The sequence below is a fragment of the Periplaneta americana genome, chromosome 10 (assembly GCF_040183065.1).
Source record: "Periplaneta americana isolate PAMFEO1 chromosome 10, P.americana_PAMFEO1_priV1, whole genome shotgun sequence".
NCBI lineage: Eukaryota > Metazoa > Arthropoda > Insecta > Blattodea > Blattidae > Periplaneta > Periplaneta americana.
This window is the reverse complement of record NC_091126.1, coordinates 57,775,331-57,797,893: the sequence shown is the minus strand read 5'-3', so window position 1 is coordinate 57,797,893 and position 22,563 is coordinate 57,775,331.

Below are 22,563 nucleotides of genomic sequence, written 5' to 3'. Positions count from 1 at the left end.
TTCTCTCCCAAGCTAACTTGACACCTCTTGAACTGGGATTTAATAGAAGTTGTAAACCACAATCTGACGACATTAACGCTTTCCGTTCACGTCTATCAAATCAATGAATTAGTGAGAAAAAATTATGTTGTCTTTATTCATTTATAGAAAACTTACTCAACGTTAAAACATCTGAATTTTATGTCACTGGAAATAGAAAGAAATTTATACAGTTAAATAAATCAATTAAGGTGTGTTGGGATGATGTACATCCGACCAATGATTTATTGTTGAAAAGACGCAAAAGACAAACATAAAAGGGGGAAAGTAAATAAAGGAAAGGGTCTTGCTGTGTAAATTCCACCGCACGTAACGATAAAACTAGTCAACATTCCCGCAAGTCTCTAAACACATAAAACAGTGTCACGAGGATGAGCTCCACGCATCGTTATACACGGCATAATTTCACTTACTGATTCTATCGCAGAGTAAATCTACGCCTTTTATTACCTTGATATGGGTTTCTGCATCCATCGACAGCATGTGGCTTGTACGTGAATAATAAACGGTCACATACTGGGAGTCTCGAGACTTTGGATGAACACAACAGATTCTACTTCAAATCTAACACACTTAAATGATAAAAATTTTACAGTCATGGCTCTGCCGACAGGGATGAGCTTCAATGTGTTCAGTATGCTATGACTGACACACTCAAGACTTACATTCTGAAAAATATCAGATTATATCTCGAATACACTGTACCGTCAATATAGGAGAAAACCAATGGGTCATTCCATACAAAATTTAGGAATATGCAAGCGATGTCATGAATTTCTTTGGGCTTTTAATATAATAATGTTATTATGAAAACAAATTAAACTGCTAACTATGACCGCCATATCATTAATATTTTAGTCATACGGATGACTGAAAAATGGGTGGCAGTTTCATGTTATCCATCATTTAAAATATTCTAGACAGCCTATATAAAGTGTTATCGAAACTAAACAGACGCCATTGTAAACCTGAATAACCACATTTTAATACCTTAAAGACTAATCCGAATAATATTAAGGCGTGCTCATAAAAACACCTCATTGAAAAAAATAAATAGTTTTATATTTGAATACAACAAATTAAATTCAAGAGAATTTCATTCGTATTAAAGACAATCTTATTCCTAATCCATCTCTCAAATTTTGTGACTTTGATAATTATTCACAGTTTTTTTAGATAAATTAATAAAATTATTAATTTTTGTTCCGACGGTTGAAAATCGCTTGCTATGTGTGGCGGTCGCAGCGTTCGCGAGACTTCATAAAGATGAGTAATCCCAAACATCCGTCTCCCTGACCTTGAACGCGCAACATTCTGTATGACGGGAGAGCCTACCTGCTGAGCTCCTTTGTTCCGGTGAGTTATTTTTATTAAAAACTGACATGATATTTAAGTCAACATTCTGAAATTTTCACAGTGGAATCAATATACCCTTAAGAATTAAACACATGTTCTTTCGTTTGCAAAAATGAATTGCATTTTGGGTTCTATATTTTTTAAAATTATTTTACGGTGGTTAACTATTTAAAAAATATATACTTTTTTATTTTAAGGGCATTTCTAAACAAGGCTCTCCTTTTTCGAATTGCATTGAAATCATTTTTCCATCTTCCTTTACATAGTAAGAAAACTTCAATGAATGAAACCGTGTTCTTTGTTAAACCAACATTTCAAATTCTGATTGCTGCCAAACTATGAAAGATATAAATAAAGTATTGCTTGAAAATCATATTTAGAAAATACAAAATAACCTACTACAATATTTTTAACTTTTGAGACATCATGGTACAAAACATACTTTTTTTGCATGGAATGACCCCAATGTCTAACTACTTAGATGTAATACACGGAACGAGACCCCTGCAATCGCCAAGCATCGTGGTTAGGTGCAGCATCACTCGATTACCAAAGACGACTGACTATGTTTCGTTCTTGAGATTGTTTACATTTGAAATCGTTGAAAGTGACTCTTCTGGAAGGAAAGTCAAATATATAATTATGAAATCAATAAGTCTGTTATCAATACAGAAATTGTCAACGTCACTTGGAACTGTGTGGAACTACTGATTGACACACTCTAGTGAATAATGTGCAGACTCCGCGAGTCTAATGAGACGCGTAAGAGGCACTCGACATCCACTCCAGCCCTGCAGACATCGTCCTCTCCACGTGCTCTTATGCACTCAAAAGTTTCAAACCGACTCTGGTGCTGTAAATACAAGAACTCTTAACTACTCGCCGCTTCTCTGCTCTGAATTCTTTTCATTTCGTACTCTCCACCTCAATTCCCGAGGAAATGTCACCCTGGCTGCAGACGTGCCTTATGAACTTGCCTCAGTACCTCGATGTTTTTAACCTTCCTATAAACAGTACTTTCACTGTGATTGCTCTTTTTCTGAGAGTTCGCTTAATTCAATTTGTACAACGAACAACTATTGCTCTGACTTCCCATAGCGAACACTACAGTATAAATTTTATTGTGTGCAACAGGATAATTTTTGTGAACAAAGATGATGTTGGAACAAGTTTTTGGGAACACTGCCACTTACTTGCCATTTTTATAAGCCAAATGAAGACTCCACTGTAAGAATGATGGATGCCATTTGCAATACCGGTACATTTTTCAGGAGAAGCCATTGAAAGTTTGAAATGCTCAAAGCTAAACTGTGATTTTCCGGTCATTACTGGACAATGAGTATCAGTGTTTTTAGTAGGTTATTTTACGACGCTTTATAAACATCTAGGTTATTTAGCGTCTGAATGAGATGAAGGTGATAATGACGGTGAAATGAGTCCGGGGTCCAACACCGAAAGTTACTCAGCATTTGCTCATACTTTCAGTGTTAATGCCATATAACTCTCTATGTACATTCTATATATCTTAAGCTATGCATTGACAGTCTTGGTTCAGTTTCGACAAGAAAGTGACATCCATCATTCTTGCAGTGGACTCTTCAAATATGAGTGACAGGAATGAAATGATGCAATGAATCCCCTAGATCAGCCGTGGCGAAAATGCGATAGTGCGCCCAGCCACTGTGTAACCTGCAACGTGCATAGATCCTATGGACGGAGGCGGACACCCGAAGGGGAAGTGAAGCAACTCTCTGACTTATTAACTGATTTTCACTTTCCTTACGTGAAGCACTTAAATGTAATTTTATACAGTACAAGGTTACAAACTAATGTGTAGTACGTATAACGAAGAAAGAAATAAACAAGAAAACATGGGACACATTATCACAACCTAAAATTAACTGTCTTCAGAATGTCTCTACGACAGAGTTTCAAAATCAGGAATTAGGCTACGTAATTTACTGCCAGTCATAGTTTATCACGAAGGTATCTGTCTGTCAGTCGTGATCTAAATTTGGTTTTTATTATTTTCATTGTTGAAAATATTTTTTCACAAACGTAAGTTGTGGCGAACATGGCTTCAACAGAGCAAGCGAAAGAACGAAGCTTCGGATATTTATATTTTGGCAAAGATTTGAAAGTTCAAAATTTTCCAAGCCCTTACATTTAGCTCTTATTTAACATCATCACATTGTAAATTTGTGATTTTAAATTGAAGCTCTAACAGCATATTCGTACATCTGTTGAAAAAGGATCGACGTACAGAGATGATGATGATGATGATGATGATGATAATAATGATAACACTTAAGCTTTTAGGGTGTTCTGCATAGACATTTCGCTAGCCCGCGCTACGAGCGTGCTAAACTAGCCCCGGCTATCGAGCGATTACTTGTACAGGATTCATATCATATCATATTGCTAACACTGGTTTATGAATACGAAAAACGTTAGTTCGCTGATCATCCACAGGAAGTCAACAGTATATACATATATATCGTCGTTGTTCCTGCAATAACTGCTATGAGCAAAATATACCATTTTGCAGGAGGAAAAAACACATTTATTCATCCTATTGCAGCCGTACATAGGGGATTGTGAATTGTTACATTTTCGAAAGAAAGAAATATAATTACATATAGGAGATTTTATTATTTTCTCTATCATTATTTAAGTTATTTAATAGAGCAATAATCTGAAAATCGATAAATATGTCACATAGGAGTTATTGCAGCAACAACGACGATATGCATATATCAGGTCTCGCCGTTCTCATTGAATACAGTGACTATAAGTAGCCATACTGTAGCTATATCTATTAAATTGGGAAAAATTCGTTCCGGCGCCGGGAATCGAACTCGGGTCCTTTCAGTATGTATTAACCACAGAATTGTTAAAGGAATACCAAGGCGTGTACTACGCTTTCAATGTTATTTGACCACTGAGCGCTGATGTCGCCAATGTCGTCGTATACAAGACATAGTAGCTGAACATTGAGGGGATTAAATCATTCGTGGTGGGAGAAGTGATTTTCTGCTAGCTCATGGAATCAACAACGGTCAATTTACAACGGACGGGTAGTAGTATTATTTTCTGTTATGGTACATGTTGTCTTGTAAATAAAGAACAAAATAGAAACACACATATTGTCGTTTTTAGACAAAGATAATAATTCTTCACTCCACTGCCGGTAGTCGAACATTGATCCATTAAATTTGTAGTAAAGTCATGTCAACTGATGTCCATTTGGGCAAGAGCGCGCTTTAGAGCTCAGGGGAATCTGAGCGCTTTACAGAGGAAAGGAAAGAGACAGACGCGAGAGGTAGTATATACGGCTTGGTCGAGCAATATACAGGGATGGCCAGCACTGATTAAATGGATAAAGGGAAGAGAACTTATTAAAATTATATCCATGTTAATTTTTGGATTTGCCTGAGAAGTATATGTGCATTATACGAATTTATGTTTCAATTTTAATGCTCATTTTTCACGAGTTTTCTTTTTATTCAAAAGCAGTATTTTCTCAACTTTTTATAGAAAGGTGAAATTTTCAGATATATTTATTTAGTAGTCTTACAGGTAATGAAACAATGTTTTCCTAAAATTTAATATATCGTAAATATGTATTACTGAAGAAACGTATTGAAAAGTTTGAAAATATTCGCATAGAAAATGTTTGTAAGAAAATGAAATAACAAAGGAACTACTGTTACATCATAAACAAAGATATGTGCCCATATGTTGTAAAAACGTCAGCTCTATAGTTTCGGCAGATTTCGAGAAAATAGTGTAATATTCTGATGATAGGAAGTTGCGCATTAATATCACCTTAAAAGCATAATGCGATAAGGGTTTTGTTATGTAATATTAGTTACAGTTGAAACATACAGTACCTAGGTAACTTTGCTTTGTACTGTAACATTGTTTTGATTAGTTTATTGAATACTTTTATGAGGCTAAATATATCATCAATATCAATTCCAACTTACCCTGTCATACATAACCTCTTTCTTTGGGATATTACTTTCTTTATGAATGATGTTTCATTCACTTAATATAGTATAGTTTTACTACTATGAAATTTACGTGAATATTCCTTCTTAACTCTTTATTATGTTATTAACTGCAATATTAAGAAACTGGTGTTAGTACTTTGTTTTACAGGCAATATACGAGTAGATAATATCAAACAACAAATAGCCATATAAAATAACTACATAAAATTTCACGTTCTGTTTGAAGTTTGTACACCACTGTTTTCTTAATCCACCAGGCTCCTTATTCATATACATAATCCTTGCTCCTTCCATACCTAGCGCTTGATGCCCGTGCACGACGTCAAGGTCAGAAAAATTCGCTTGCTTTGACATCACTGTTGTAGTATAACGCTGGTCTTGCTGATTAGTTATTTTCTTAATATAATATTTAAGGAACCTAAGTAATGGGATATAGAGTTATTGCCCAGAATAAGGACTGAAATTCAAAGATAATAAACAAAGAACAACGTGGCACAAAAAGGAAGAAACAAAGAGAAAAAGATGATATAAAATTAGAAGAAGTTTAAAGAATCTCGAACTCAGAACTTATTCATTACGAGTCTCGCATCAAAACACTGAGCTACTGCTGTTCACGGACTTGGGAGATCATTACATTAATAACACGCCATCTTCTCGTCTGCCATACTCCTTCATGGCGCAGCAATAGTATGTTTTCAGTTGCTTTTATTACCTTAGAGAAGGTTAGTTACGGATTTAAGTTGTCCTGACTAATGGAAAACAATAGTCATAAATACCAATTAGTCTCGATCGAATTAACTGAGTTCTCGAATCGTTTTCCAGCAAGTGGATCAACAAGGCGTTACTCTTTTACGAGCGAATGTGCTCTCTGTACTCTGATTCCAATTTAATCGGAAAACGCACGCTCAGATTCTTTACATAAGACAGAGACTGCCATGAAATGCAAAACCCAGATTAAAACAGCTCACGAAGTGACTTCTCGTCGTTCAGTGCCGAAGTCAATCCTTCTATCATCAAGGAAGCATTTTTTTCCAGACTCGCAATGGTTTCTTTCGTTATAATAATTATTGCCACTCTAAACCAGCCGTCGACAAATTTGTGCTCACGATGACATCACTGGACGCAAACCGCAATACATAATATGTAATATCAATCGGGAGTATGAGCACTCCGTTCGGATCCCAGTGGCGGACTCTCAACCCAATCATCTGACGTAGACTACACAATATTGATTTACACATGGACAGATATTTTATTTCACCTTTAGTTTCACTGTGCTACAACAACATAGGAAAATTGCCACTCTTAATACAACCCGTAAATTTTCGTCTGCTAGTCGCGATCTTTGTTTAGATATTACAAGTTTTCGTTGAGAAAACAATTGTTCCGAAATATATTGAATAGAGCCAAACATAGCAGTTATGTAGGGTAGCGGCTGGCGATCTATGATAGGACTACAGATATTATTTTTTCCATAGAGAGCATTTAAAATAATCTAAGTCAGTCTGATGTGTTATACAATGATAACGTTTTATGTCCTCACTTATTTCCAGCTCTCTTAATAACACGTTAGTCCACGTAGAAGACTTTTTCAAAGTCGATTTTCGAGTCCCGTATGTTACTACAGATACAAGTTGCTTTATGTTCAGATTTATTTCTTCTATTATATTTTCTTCATACTTGGAATAACTCTTCTCCTGTTGTATTTTATTAAAGTGTAATGACATCGAGCAATATTGTTATAAAGAGAAATCCTTCGTAACTTTCCGGGTGAACATTACCAATTCTAGTGTTTCCACCTAAAGCGAGAGATTAGACAACTATTTATGCACCCTTCATTTCATTTCTCGTTTAGCTAGTGTTTCATTATCCCTTATTCTCCTTTGCATTGTCTGTGTGGATAATTTCATACTGTTAAAAACGTCAGATTATTCGGGACAAATAATGCTAGCAACTTGATTCAGACATGTTTTAATGAACTGTCCTTCATTACAGCACTTCATTGATTTTGCGATTTCCAAAATAACTTGCATGTACCTTTTTTTAACTGATAGCTTATTTCATCATATTTTAATACCGGAACTGTTATTTCAATTTTTTTATGTTTTAAATGCTTCTTCCCGTCCAGCCCTACGAAAAGAAAATTATGTTTATACTTATGTTCTACTATATACATTTCCATTTCCAATTACATTGGATATGTTCTTGCTTACCTATGATTTCCTGATAATCTTATGAAATGTCGTAATGTCGCTAGATGTTTTATTTATAAGTGCCTATTATAATTTTAGAACGCAAGAGGCGTCTACCTATGTACATTGTCACAATGTGCACAACAAACACTGTTCCTCCCATTCTTCCTTAAACACACATTTCCGAACAGACATTGAAGGGTACGAGAAAGAAGCAATGTAAATCTAATCAGGTAATCCGCCACTGATAGAAACCTGTGTACGATAATTGTAGTTGGATGGAAGGGAGGGGGTGAAGCAAAGGCAGTTTACTGCGCTGCCCCTACGACGTCACTATTCCTAGTGATCACGGTGACAATTTTTCCGATCGCTGCTCTAAACACTCCATTTCAATAAAGTAACAGTAAAATAAATAAGCCCATTTTATTTCCTTATCGCTAAGCGGCATTTTCACTACCCGCAGTTGCGCTCCGACTTCCATCTTGCTTAGTCGCTAAATAAAATTTTTCACAATCATTCATAATTACCATTAATGAAATTATTAATCAAAACAATAATAAAATGCATAGCCTTATTTAAAAACGTTCTACAAAATCTGTTATACCATTTAGGGTTTCCCGGGTGAAAACACATCGCTTCCTACACTTAGTTTTGTGGACTTAAATCATATACGGTCGCTATTTTACATAAAGTCGAGTAACATCCACTCCAATTAAACAATCAACAGAAAATAAATTCTGGTTTTTACAGACTGCTAGAACTTAGGCCTACCTTGGTTTTAGCAAGCGTGGAAAGGTACACAGCGTGAGGCTCGTGAACGAAACTCATAACACAGCTTCGGGTATAAGTGCCGCTTATCTGTAAGAAATAAAAAAAACTGACGCTTATTAGAACACACAAGAAAACTAGTCTGTACAAAGTGTATGTTTTTACGCACAAGAAATACACTACTCATTCAAATCAATTAGGTCACCAATTTATCTTTATTTCGTATATTTATTTCTTATTTCCTCTCTTTCTTTTGTTTTCTTCTTTTTCCTTTTTTACTATCTTCAGTAAATTATTAATTTTATCTAATACAAGTACCTTTATTTCTCAAGTTATTACATTTCATGATTTTCAACGTGGTCCCCTGAGCAATATAGATATAGATATTTTGGTATTAACGACATACATGAAATGTGTTCAGAACTCAATTCTGTGCATGGAAAATACAAATCCCGTAATGAAAGTCCAAAATTAAGTGTAATATATCCGCCAATTTTCGAGAAATTTATATAAAATCACGAAATTACTTCATAAACACGATATTTTCAACAAAAAAAACGAATTTCATTGAGAATTCGCATAAAAATTACTTTTATTTTTAAATAAAAGTGAACATTTTGTTCATTATAAAATATACATGAATATTTCTACATATGTATTTGATCGCTCAACATTACATACGTGTGGTATCTGGCAACGAAGTACGCATAGTTTCAAAAACTACTTCCAGGGAGCAGTGCAAGCAGACAACGATCATTTCTCTTTTCCGCAAGAACTGCTTACTGTGATCAAGAAGGCAGTGCCGTCATCTCCAAAAAGTCGAATGAAATTTTACTATGAATTCAATTAATGATGCAAAGAATTTTCTTTTAGTTGAAATGGATTGTTTCAATAGTAATTTTGAAAAAAAAATATATATATATTATTTTTTTAAATTTTTTAGTTTGCGAAATATGCCATAAATTGTTTGCTTTTTTTTTTTACAAAATATTCACCGGAATCAAATCATTTTAATCGCCGAAATCGGGGTAAAACAAACACCATGAAATCACACTCATATCAATAATTTTTATTTAGAGGTTTTCTCCAACTGTAAAACGAATATCTGGTAATTCATGGCGAAATTTCGATCTCATCACGTTATCGGAAATCCGACAAATGCTAGATATCTTCACAGTTGACATAGCGTCCAAGATATCACATTCAGCATTATGAAAAGATACTGAAATCAGTGAAGTTAAAAGTGTATATGAAGGGTTAGAAAAACTAAAAATATTTACAATTAAAGAAGAACAACAGGTGGTAAAACGTATGACATAGATTAGAACAACATTAGGTCATGAAGGCGCGAAACAAATTATGAACAAATCTAAATAATTACGAGGAGATCATTCACAAAATTGAAAATAAATAACAATCTACTCATACTGTAAACATCTTTTCAATATTTAAGGTCAACAGCGGACAACATCGTTCTTTTGTTATGCAATTTGAAACAGAAAGTGTTAGTTAAATAAGAAATGAAATCAGCATTCTGAAGTTAATTATGAGGAATGAACCCTCTACATGCATCTACAGATAAATAATTGTGTTGCATGACTTGTATGAAACGTAACATGCACATCAATACAAGAAATATTGAAAATCAGTTGTTACGTAGGAAAATGAATTAATTGTTTAGAATTACATGTAACTAAACACATCCACATTTTGATTTTACTGTTATAATAGTAATAATAATAATAATAATAATAATAATAATAATAATATTAATAATAATATTATTATTATTATTATTATTATTATTATTATTCCATTGTTTTCTATATTGATGTAATTCTTATTTGCTATGTATGTTTATACTGTTTGAGTGGAAGAGAAGGTCTTATAGCCTTATCTCTGTCAGTACAACTAAAAATAAATCAAATAAATAAATTAACAAATGATATAATTGTAGGAAATGTCATCGTCGTATCAGTCTTTATCATTAGAATACAATTTCAACAGTCTCAAAGGTGAAGTTCTGAATCATATACAGAATGCCAACTGCAGCACACACAAGATGTAAGGCTGGTATGCATAGTCGACACTTTATATCACCACTTTGCAAAGTGTCACTTTTGACGAAAGTGTCTCTTTCATATTAGCGGTATTCATAGACGATTCAAGAAGTGCACTTCACAAAGCGTCACTTTACGCCAGAAAAGTGTAGAGTTACAATTTGGTTGGTAATAGAAGTCCCACAATGCCTTTCAAAACAAGTGAACAAACAATAACAAATTAATGACATATAACCTACAAATTACAATGCTTGTAATTTGAATTGGGAGCCTATTGATTGCGCGAGGAAGAAAATATATATTTAAAGTTGTTTTATTTCAGTTTCTAGTCTTTGTTGGCGATAGTTTAGATTATTTCAGTCAGTTCAGATATATAGCATTTTATTAAATAGTCAGTGATACTGCTGGTGAAATTAGGTTAGGTTTTGTACAGTACATAACTGATCCATTAATTTATATAGTTAGATTAGGTTCTGTACATATCTTTTTCATTGATTTATGTCGCTAAGTTAGATTTTGTATGTATCCGTTCCACTGATTTATACAGTTCGGTTAGATTTTGTAGCCTACATATCTTCTATTAGTTTATATAGTTAGGTTAAGTTAGACTGAGTAGGTTGAGTTTTGTGTGTGTGTGTGTGTGTGTGTGTGTGTATATATATATATATATATATATATATATATATATAATCATTAAATTTATATCGTTATGTTAGGTTTTATACGTATCTGCTTCATTGATATATCGTGTTATTTCCGTTATTTTCATTTTTGTCTTTTTTCGTGAATAGTGAATAGAAGTAAAAAAAGAATGAGATAAACACATTACTACTGCTATTATTATTATTATTATTATTATTATTATTATTATTATTATTACTATTACTATTTTCTCTCTCTCGTTTCCATTATTGCCTGCTCTTCAGGAATATTTTGAATGCCAAATGTTTCTATAATGCAAAACAAAATAGGCCTAATAGTATGAGATCTCTTTTCATGGTGAGGTTATGACTGCAAATGAACTAGAGACAGTAGATGTATTGCTTACCGGCGTGAAAATATATATTAGCGTTATCAAAACAGTAATGATTATATCAACATCAAGATAAATCTTACCTCAAAATACAGGTAGTCAACAAAAATCAAAATCATTTTAAACCCAATATAATTATGGAATCTGCTTAGAAGGCAGGCACGTGAGGTCTCTCAATGCTAATTTAAAATAATTATGCCTACATTAGATTGAAGTTAGTTTAATACTATTTAAGTTAAAAAATTCGTTTCAGTAATAAAAAATAGTTTACATAGGCATATCTACCTACATATCACTTCATCGAATTGAGGTTATAAATATACGAATGTTACTACAGAAATACCTGAACTATAATATTATATATATTAATGTATGGTACATATCTGTAGCATAGAATTTTAATGCAGTCAATAACTGTATTATTGGAGGCACTGGCAAACGTCTATTATTCGTTTTTGTCAACCAGTCATCGAAAATATAAGCAATCTCAATAAGTTTCTTTATCAAATCGGAACCATTTTTTTAATTCTATATCATTATACAATTCCACGGGATTGTCTTTAGGCCTATCTCTAATTTGTACATTGTCCGCTAATTGTGCCATCTCTTCCGCACGTTCTAATAATTCGACAATTTCCAAGACGTCCGCCATTTTTATACAAAGTGCCACTTTCGGCTCAAAGTGTGGTCGAAACTACACTTTCATCCAAAGTGTTCCTTTGCACCAAAGTGTCGACTGTGCAACGGAAAAGTGATACTTTGCGTCTTCCAAAGGACACTTTAATCGAAAGTGTCGACTATGAATACCAGCCTAAGTGTTCACTCATAGTACAGAGTATGCATTATGTCCAGACACTCTCCCCACTCTTCCTATAGAGCTGCGCACGAGATCGGATGAGTCTACTTACGAATTATAGGGGAATGGGTTAGCCTTTGCCTTGAACTCGGTAGACACACGCCCGACCTTCCCTTCTGCTCCTACCCCCTCTACAGAAACGTTGCTCCCCTACTGCGCATCGCGATTGTCTTGACAAAATGCATGAGCTATACAACATGTGCCACGCACCTACATGACGTCATGTCAATATAGTCTATGAACAACTAACCTCATCTCCGTAAGGCCTAGGACTGAATACTGTCCCTAGCTATTAGAAATGACATTATTTTCGTTATAGCCTATTTTTAGAATATTTTCTTGCGGATGAGGTGAGCTTGTATTGCTGTAATGAAACCCTCAGTCTCAGAAACAATTACTGAATCATGAATTTGTTGGATATTTTGTATTGACATAGTATATTATTATTATTATTATTATTATTATTATTATTATTATTATTACTAGCTATTATTATTGATTTTTCAATTCTAAATCAGTAGTAAAATAAGAGAAGTTAATATTTACACAGTAGTCTACACCTCCCCTGTGTATTAGTGCGTTCGTCAAAAATAATTTCACTCACTGCGTGGAAAGCCCGTATTTATAACAATTTGCTAGCTCATAGCAATGGCGTGAGCACTGGCACACTGAAGAACGTTCAGAATGCCACACAGGATCAAATATTTGCCATTCAGTGTCATAAAGAATGCAGACAATTTCTGCTTTGTATCAGACAGGCGAACGAATATCGTTTCTCACCAGACCTTGCCGGATTCAACTGTACTTGTTTAATGTTGTTCAGCAATGACTATTTTTATAGTGCAGTTTATTATGATCGGGGATTGAACCATGTTTAAAATGCATTTTTCCATAGAGTTCACAGTGCATACTACGTATGAGCGTGGTGCAACAAATGATAAGGAAACGCCAAGCATTGTGTCCTCAGCTGAACTTTAACCTAAGTTGCCAGAATTCTTACCGACCTGAGAAATTGTTGTGTGGCAATTAGAATATTGTGCCCCAGAACTTCGAACATCGCTGCAACATGTGCATAAATCCTAATAGAGAACATTTTTTTTCGAAAATCCTTCGAAACTCAGATAAGATTATCATTTTCGTAAATAAATTAGTTACGCGAAAAATCACTTAGCAGACTGTAGTGCCATGAGACGGTAAAACCGCTATTCGTAAGGTTTGACGATCTGCTTGCCAGGTTGTAGTACTGAGAGACGGCACGAGTGCCGATCCTTTACAACAGCCGCGGCGAAAATGCGACTCACGAGCACATTGTGGCTCGCAGTGCTTTTCTCTCGCTTCCTACCTACAACCCCCACCCTCTTACTCACTGGAGTCAAAATCCGTTCTATTTGTACTTGTCTCGGTCCTGCGAGTGGCGTATCGTCGCAATATCTCTCTTGAAACCATGTACCTCTATAAAAAACGAAAGTTTCAAGTAGGATGGGAGGATGCATTCTTTTGCTTACAATATGATGAAAAATATTAAATCTATGATTTGTTCACAAATATTACTAGGAAAACGGTTGTATAACATAAAACGGCATTATAAGTTACTATATGTTACTGATGAAACATTAAAACGTTAAGTGTTGTTATTATTATTATTATTATTATTATTATTATTATTATTATTATTATTATTATTATTATTATTATTATCATCATCATCATTATCATCTCTGTACGTCGATTCTTTTACAGCAGATGTACGAATAATGCGGTTAGATTTTCAATTTAAACTCACAGATTTACAATGTGACGTTAAATGAAAGCTAGATGTAAGGACTTGACAGATATTAAACTTTTCAAATCTTTGGAAAAAAATAAATATTTGAAGCTTCGTTCTTTCGCTTGCTCTGTTGAAGCCATGTTCGCTGTAACTTACGTTTGTGAAAAATTATTTTCAACAATGAAAATAGTAAAAATCAAATTTAGATCACGACTGACAGACAAATACCTTCGTGATCAACTACGATTGGCAGTAAGTGACATAATTCCTGATTTTGAAACTTTGTCGCAGAGACATTCTGAAGACAGTTAATTTTAGGTTGTGATAATGTCTCCTATGTTTTCTTGTTCATTTCTTTCTTCTTTACACGTCCTAAACATTAACTTCCCCTTCGGTTGTCAGCCTCCCTCCATAGGTGCTATGAACGTTGCAGCTTACACAGTCGCTCGGGGCACCATGGCCTTTTCGCCACGGCTGCTTTACAAGCAAACATTCTGATGGGGGCAGATAAAAAAGTTATTTTTTTTCTTCCATCATCTTAATAATGTCAAAAGAAGTGCTAATACAAATTTTGGCCACTCGACCGCAATTACGAGGGCCATAAAACATCAATTCGCCAAGGGTCATTAACAGAAAGAAAACACGATTTCATTGAAACAATTTATTGAAGCAGACAAAGCAATAGTTGAGCTTTTTTTCAACATATTCCCTAAAGGAATTGAGACTTTTTCACATCACGGGCTCAACAGAGAGGTGCAGACGATGTCAAACACTGGTTCCGATCCCAGGCGGCTGACATCTATGTCACAACGATACAAAAACCGAAGGGTTCAGAACCATATTGGGCCAAGCGCCATTTACTAAAACCGTAGAAAACAAGGGTTAAAATGAAGTTATTACCATAATTCAATGGAAACATATAGCAAGTAATATAAAGTATACACATTAAAACTAAATGATACGTCAATCTTCATTAAACTATGCTATTCACTTAACTTTAACCCTGGCCCTGATCCCATGGCATGACAAATGTCTCAATTCCAGTGGGGTATATGTTGAAAAATAGTGCAACAACTGCTGTATCTGTTTCAATAAATCTTTCCATGCAATTGTGCTTTTTTCTGTAAACGGCCCCAGGGAAAATCACTTTCTGGACGACCTCCTAACTGCGGTCGAGTGGTCAAAATTTGTGTAACCACTTCTTTTGACATTATTAACATGGTGGAGGAAAAAAAATAACTTTTTATCTGACCCCACCAGACTGTTTGCTTGTTAGTCTTCTCTATCCCTATTAAATTATTAATGTCTGCTTGTGTTACTTTCTTTGTCAATGTAGATTTCACACCAATTTGGTCATGATTTTAAAATTTAAGTAGATATTTAATAACAAAACTTCATCTAATTGAAATAATTTTAACTCACTTTCCTACACTCTCCTTTGCTTTAGTTATTCTTACACAATTTTTTATTTTCATTTCTATCATTTAAGCGTGTGAAGTTGTAGACATTAAGGAGTGTGAAAACGATGTGTAGCAGAAAAGAAATGCTGGATATGTTACTGTCTTGCTGTGGCTACTTTATTAGGTGTTTAAGTACAAACAGTAATTTATTTCCGTTATTTATTTCCGTAATTCTTAACAGCAGAGCAACAGAGCTCATTTCGCAAGAAAGCCATCGCCGTGGCCTGGGTTCGCGTCTCGAGGCTCGTATTTCACTTATGTGTCACTTAGTAAGGCAACAAGCTTTATCCCAGCTCCTTTTATGTCCTACGAACAATGCGAAGATGAGTCTGAGCGCTGTAAACGCCATCCAAAATATTTTTATTGTTAATAAATGTGTTATTTATGACAAAACAAAAAGATATACAGTATGTGCACACCACAGCCTTGTATCCAACACGTATTACTTTATCATACTAAAATCATTCTGTACCAAGGTTACATTCACGAGTCAAGTTCCCATCTATGCTACAAAAAAGACTCCTTGATTAATGTTACCCTTGCGGTAGTGTGGTGGCTAGAGCACTTGCTCTATGTATTATGCAAGTGCCTACTTTATCATTTCATAGAGTGGCGCGGTGATAGCGTTCCGCAGTAGCTCTTAGTTGAGTGATGTTACAGAGTTATGATTGGTCTTTTAATATGGAAATAATTTATGTAGTAAGTAAAGAGAAAGAACCAAAGGTACACGAATAATTTTATTATTTATTTGGCTGTTGTCTAGAGGAATTAACGAGGAATTCAAAAGTAAACGGAGAGAAAATTGTGGATATTATTTGTAATTGATGTATGGCGTTATTCAAAATCACGGAAGATTTCGAAGTCTCTTAACACAGGCACTGGGCCTTGCATATTGGATTGATAGGAAAGAGGAAGACAGGAAGGAATAATAATTGAATGAAAGGGATCAAGGTTGTAATAAGGGACTAATTAATTAATTACTGAATTAATAACTTTACGTAGGAATATAAGGGGTGGAAGTGATATAACTAAGGATCGTATTTTGTCCCACGAGGCTACAAGGTTAAGTATTACTGGAATTTTTTAAGTGGACGACGCGCTTGAAAATGCAAGGGAACTGGCTGCTCACGCGAATTCTATTTGGTCAAGTTGGGCATAAAAACATGGACAACTTTAACAATTAAACTAATAATTAAAATTTAAAATTATTTACACTATGTATTGTAGAATACGCTATTTTTACTCTTTAAACTATAATAAAGAATGTAGGCCTACATTGATCACACAATATATACACTTTTATGTACAATTCTGTGTATTGTAATAAAGGTATTTTCTTTAAAAATACTATAGCCTACTTATTTTGCAAAGAGTGTATAATTATGAAAATATGTTCGATCAATGTAAGTCTACATCCTTTATAATAGTGGAAATAGTAAAACTAGCGCATTCTAGTGCACATAGTTTAAAGGGGCTGTAAGACATTGACTAGTTTCAAAAGTCGACTATCAAAAAACTCTTAGTCTCTAGAATATGATATTTCTTCATATACTATTTTTGTAGAATATGAATTTTAATTTTAATATATCAACTTTCCTTCATTATACTAATCATTCCTTTGGTTTAAATTATCTTAACTAACATTAAATTGCAATTGTTTAACCCTTAGACTTTTGTTTTCTGTTTTGCTGTTATGTATAATATTTGCTATGTATTTTTATAGGCCTACTGATTGAGTGAAAAGTAAGTCCTTAACTCTTCCAATAAAAATAAATAAATAAAATAAATTTCAATTTATTTATTTCAAATATACAGAATAAAGAAATATAATTACAAAACAAACAAAGAGAAATACAAATAAAATAATACAAGCAATATAAAAAGAAGATACAGTAGTATTGACAAAATTTGAGACCGAATGAGCAGCGCTCGTGCTCGGTCGCAGTTCAGATATAATATTAAAATAAAAAATAATAATACAAATAAATAAGTAAAATAAAATAGGAACTAAAATATAATTACAGCGGCAATGGAATTATATAATATAATATTAACATTATAGAAGAATAATATCGCACGTGAAAAGTAAGACTAATATATATTTCAAAATTATAGAATACAAATATAATATAGGTTGATTAATTCATACACATAGGCTATAAATTTATTTAATCAAATTGAAGATATTAACACGTTTCTAATTTTCTTGTTATATGTTAGTGGGTTACATGTTAGAAGTTCTGGGTGTAATTTAGTTAAAGCATTGTACAACCGAGGGCCAAAATTTATGCTATGCTTTAGACCAGCAGATGTGAGACATTTAGGTTCTACTAATGTTGAATTAATATTTCGTCTTGTGTCATAATTGTGTGTCTGTAATACAAACTTATTACGATTTTTATGATAAAATTTTAACAGCGTGTACTTATAAATTTGTTCAATATTAAATACATTAAATTCAGAATAAATTAATTTAGTTGGATAATCGAAACGTTTCTTCAAACAAATTTTAATTATTCGTTTTTGTAGTAAATTTAACGGACTAAGATTAATTTTTGTACTTCCACCCCAAACAATTATACCATATTGAATGATAGACTGAAAAATGGCCAAATAAACATTTCGTAGAACTCTAATAGGTAAGTAGCATCGAAGATTAACGAATTTATAAATTGTTTTACGAAGCCTCTTACAAAGATAAGTAATGTGATGAGGCCATTTTAAATTCTGATCAATAATGATACCCAGATATTTGACATACGTGGCTTCTTTCAAAGGTGGACATTTACAACTTTTGGGATCTAAACAATTTTCACTGTGTATTATTAGTCTATATTTATCGCTAAATTTTGAATTTTGAACACTGGCAGCTGTTAACGAAAAAGGAACTAAAGTTGATTTAGATATATTTAAAGAAAGGAAGTTGGAATTAAGCCATTTTTTAGCAATGTTAGCACCTATATTAGCATTTCTATATGCTTCCTGCCAAGAAAAACCACTGAAAATAACTACTGTATCATCCGCATATGAATATATAGATCCATTAAATTTTTCTAAATTTATATTTAGCAGATCATTAACATATATTAGAAATAAAATAGGTCCCAAAATTGTTCCTTGCGGTACACCTATATCAATATATTTGTATTCACTAAATTGATCTTCAATTTTGGTCATTTGCCTTCTGTTACTAAAATATGATTGGAATAATTTTAAAACTATACCTCTAACTCCAATAGTATGTAGTTTGTCCAAAAGTAAATTATGATTGATAGTGTCAAAAGCTTTCCGTAGATCCAAGAAAATACCCAAACATTTGTTTCCGATATCTAGTTCATTCATAATTTTTCCAGTAACATTAATAAGAGCATCATCAGTAGAAATATTATTGCGGAAACCAAAAACTGATTTTTAGAGAGGATTTTAAATAATAAAGAATAAAGAATTTAAATTGTAAGAAAGATCATCGTAGTATCATTCTTCATCAGGTCTAGTTTTTAATGATGAATCGAACGTCAAATGCACACAAATAAGATGCAAATGTTCCCTAATAGCATAGTCTAGTATATACAGTCTCGAAGCATGAGTTGTAAGGGTGCTAGGGACAATAGACTGTGGCGGTACTATTTCGCATTGTCTGTAATGAGGCGATATTAGCGATCCTAGTAGTTAGCAACTATCTATGGATGCATATTTACTACGTATTGAGCTTCGTGACTGTATATACTAGACCAGGCCTGCACAAGGTTTGCGCTCTCCGAGCCGGCTCACAGCTCATGAGCGGAATGCAGATATTAGCTGCGCTCTGTATAAGGGTGGACTGGAAGAAGGGGTGATCTCGTACAAAATATACACAAAAGGAAATACAGTACTAGTAAGAGTGTTAATGAAATGAATTCCCGTTCAGTGTTTGGAAAACTATCTTCGACTATTATTAATTAATAATGAAATATTTATTTTACAGAAATAATAGAAATTCTATAGCTACCTAAATGTACAATATCATTTTGTTATATTTTTATTTATCAGTACATTAAAACGAGGTTTTATGCTGTTGGCAGCTGAAAGGAACAGTAGCCTACTGATCGTAATGAAACATCAGTTACAGATGTTCGATATCTGCCTTTATTAAAGTTGATTATAGAAAACAGTTGCTCACAAATATATATAGAGCCAAACATAGCAATCATTTTCAAAACCAGCCTGTGTAGTCGTGGATATTATTGCTAATGTTTAGTCTTGTAAAACTCAACCAGGCTAGTAGTATTATTCGAACGATCTTTAGCCTTTAGGTCACATTGAAGATCAATAATTTCGAACTGTAAATCGTTAAATGTTAAATGTTATGTTCCGTCTTTAGATTCCTCCATACTGTACTGTAGCAGTAGGTAAGCAACGTGAAACTATTACTGAGAATAGGCCTACACACTGCACTCCACTAGATAGCTGAGTGGTCGTTTCCCTCTCCTCTACCTAAAGCAAGTCTATGTCATTCTGACGCATCTTCCTCTCCGTTTCGGCGAGCGGTAAACACCGCTCTCCCGCTCCGAAGGAGCGCGAGCGCTCGTTGAGCGCTGTTTGTGCAGGATGTACTAGACTGTGCTAATAGTATCTGACTCTCGCACGAAACATGACGTCACTCCAATATGGTCTATGAACAACTTTACTAACCTTATCTTCGTACGCTGTGGGACAGAATACGGTCCCTAGATATAACGGCGGATTGAAGGGGACAATGTAATATATCAAAATAAAATACCTAGTATGCGACTTGTAATTAAGTGCACAGTTAATTAGGGTGCTATTCATAGACATTTCGCTAGCCCGCGCTACGAGCGTGCTAAACAGGATTCATATCATATCATATGGCTAACACTGATTTATGAATACGAAAAACGTTAGTTCGCTAATCATCCACCGAAAGCCCGCGCTAAAAATGTCTATGAATATGGCCCTTAGAAATTTAAGCTGAAATTCTGTGTAGTTTGGCAACATCGCCTCGCCGGCTTACCTAATAAAACACACAGGCACTTGTACTGAATAACAGCATTCCATCTATGAGGTTGCCGGATTTCCTAATGGTTATAAATAAACGATACGCGTTTACGTTTGTCTTTCGTTTGCAAAAAAACTGTTAATTTTATTTAAAAGCTTTAAAGGGATAAATCATTCTTTATCAGTTTGTCTAACGATAATTGTAAAAATCATAATATCCGTATGGATAGTACTTCTCGAGTAAAACAATGTTAACATTTAGAGAAAAATGATATATTTCTCGGAAAAAGTATTCATTTGGGACTGACATGGTATTGCAATCTTTTGTTGTACTCTATTCAAGGAATAAGCTGTTAAAACCTGGAGAGTTAAGCTTATATTACTTCAACTCTACACTGCCCACGTCTGTCAACTCAACTGAAATAATAACAGGAAGGACTTTGACGTGGTTTGTCTGTAGGGATAAGGAAACAGATGAAGTGATGACAAATCTATTAAACAATAACCTATACACTCATGTATCTTACATCTGTGACTGGAACTGCAGTATGTCAACGTTTCCAAAGAATACGTTATACAGTGTGGAGTGAGACTTCATGAAATTCATTCTTTTTCTTCAGGCCATATATTTGCACTAATGACATCTTTCATTGTTATCCCACTGATTTAGTCCACGTTCTAAATATTTATTTTTCCTTGTATGTGATAATTCAGGATTCTGTAATGTTCTTTTATCAAGTAATTCTAAGAACATAAGATCTCCATTTGATTTTAAAATTTTGAGTGTTTCCTAAAGCTGGATCAATTTTCAATTCTACAAATATAGGCCTATAATTATTTCTTCTTTCTACCTAACTTGCAGTTCTTGCATTTCATTTTACTGACAGCGATTCGGTTTCGTCACAATTACGTGTAGACCTACTTCAATCGTCCCTATAAAATACTTCAAGCATTTTTTGCAGGAGATTTAAAAAATACTAATAATATTCATTGCATAATAAAAACTATTCATTTTTTCCTATACATTCTCTTCCAATTTATAGCTGAAACCGTAATTTAGGTGTAGGCTATAGAACATGAAACTTGTTTTACAGTAAAGGTTTATTGTAAATGTATATTTTACTATGGACATTTTTTTCCTATGAATCCAAATACTTCAGTCTTATTAACTGAAATTAGCATCCCATGTTCCTCGAAAAGGTCAAAATGAATGTTGGAGCCCATCTTCATTATTTATTTATGCAATTATAAATAGTGGTCGGGTCCACACCTGTGGAGAAACGTAGCGCGTCTGGCCGCGAAACCAGGTGGCCCGGGTTCCATTCCCGGTCGGAGCAAGTTACCTGGTTGAGGTTTTTCCGGGGTTTTCCCTCAACCCAATATGAGCAAATGTTGGGTAACTTTCGGTGCTGGACCCCGGACTCATTTCACCGGCATTATCACCATCTCATTCAGAGGCTAAATAAACTAAGACGTTGATAAAGCGTCGTAAAATAACCTACTTAAAAGAATAGTGGTCGCCCTGGGTGGCACAGTCGGTAGAGTCCTGGCACCTTCTGTGCCTAAGGTTGCGGGTTCGATCCCGGCCCAAGTCGATGGTATTTAAGTGTGCTTAAATGCGGCAAGCTCATGTCAGTAGATTTGCTGGCATGTAAAAGAACTCCAGCCGGGCAAAATTCCGGCACTTCGGTGACGCTGATATAACCTCGGCAGTTGCGAGCTTCGTCAAATAAAACATTGTTTTATTAATAGTCATAAAACCTAAGTTTATGATGAAAGTAAATTAAACATAAACCTTCCTACCAGATATTTCTTATAAATTTTTATTTAACCTCAGAAAATGAACTATCGTAGCCTATTGTCAACACCGCAGAAAATGACGTGCGCTTTCCGTATCTCCTCAGTAGACCTAGGATTTTAGTTTAAATGCCTATTTGTTTCTGTAGGGATAAACTAAAACTAGTTAAATACCTTCACATTTTATATAAAAAAATTAACGTTTGAAAGCGGTTTTATGGTG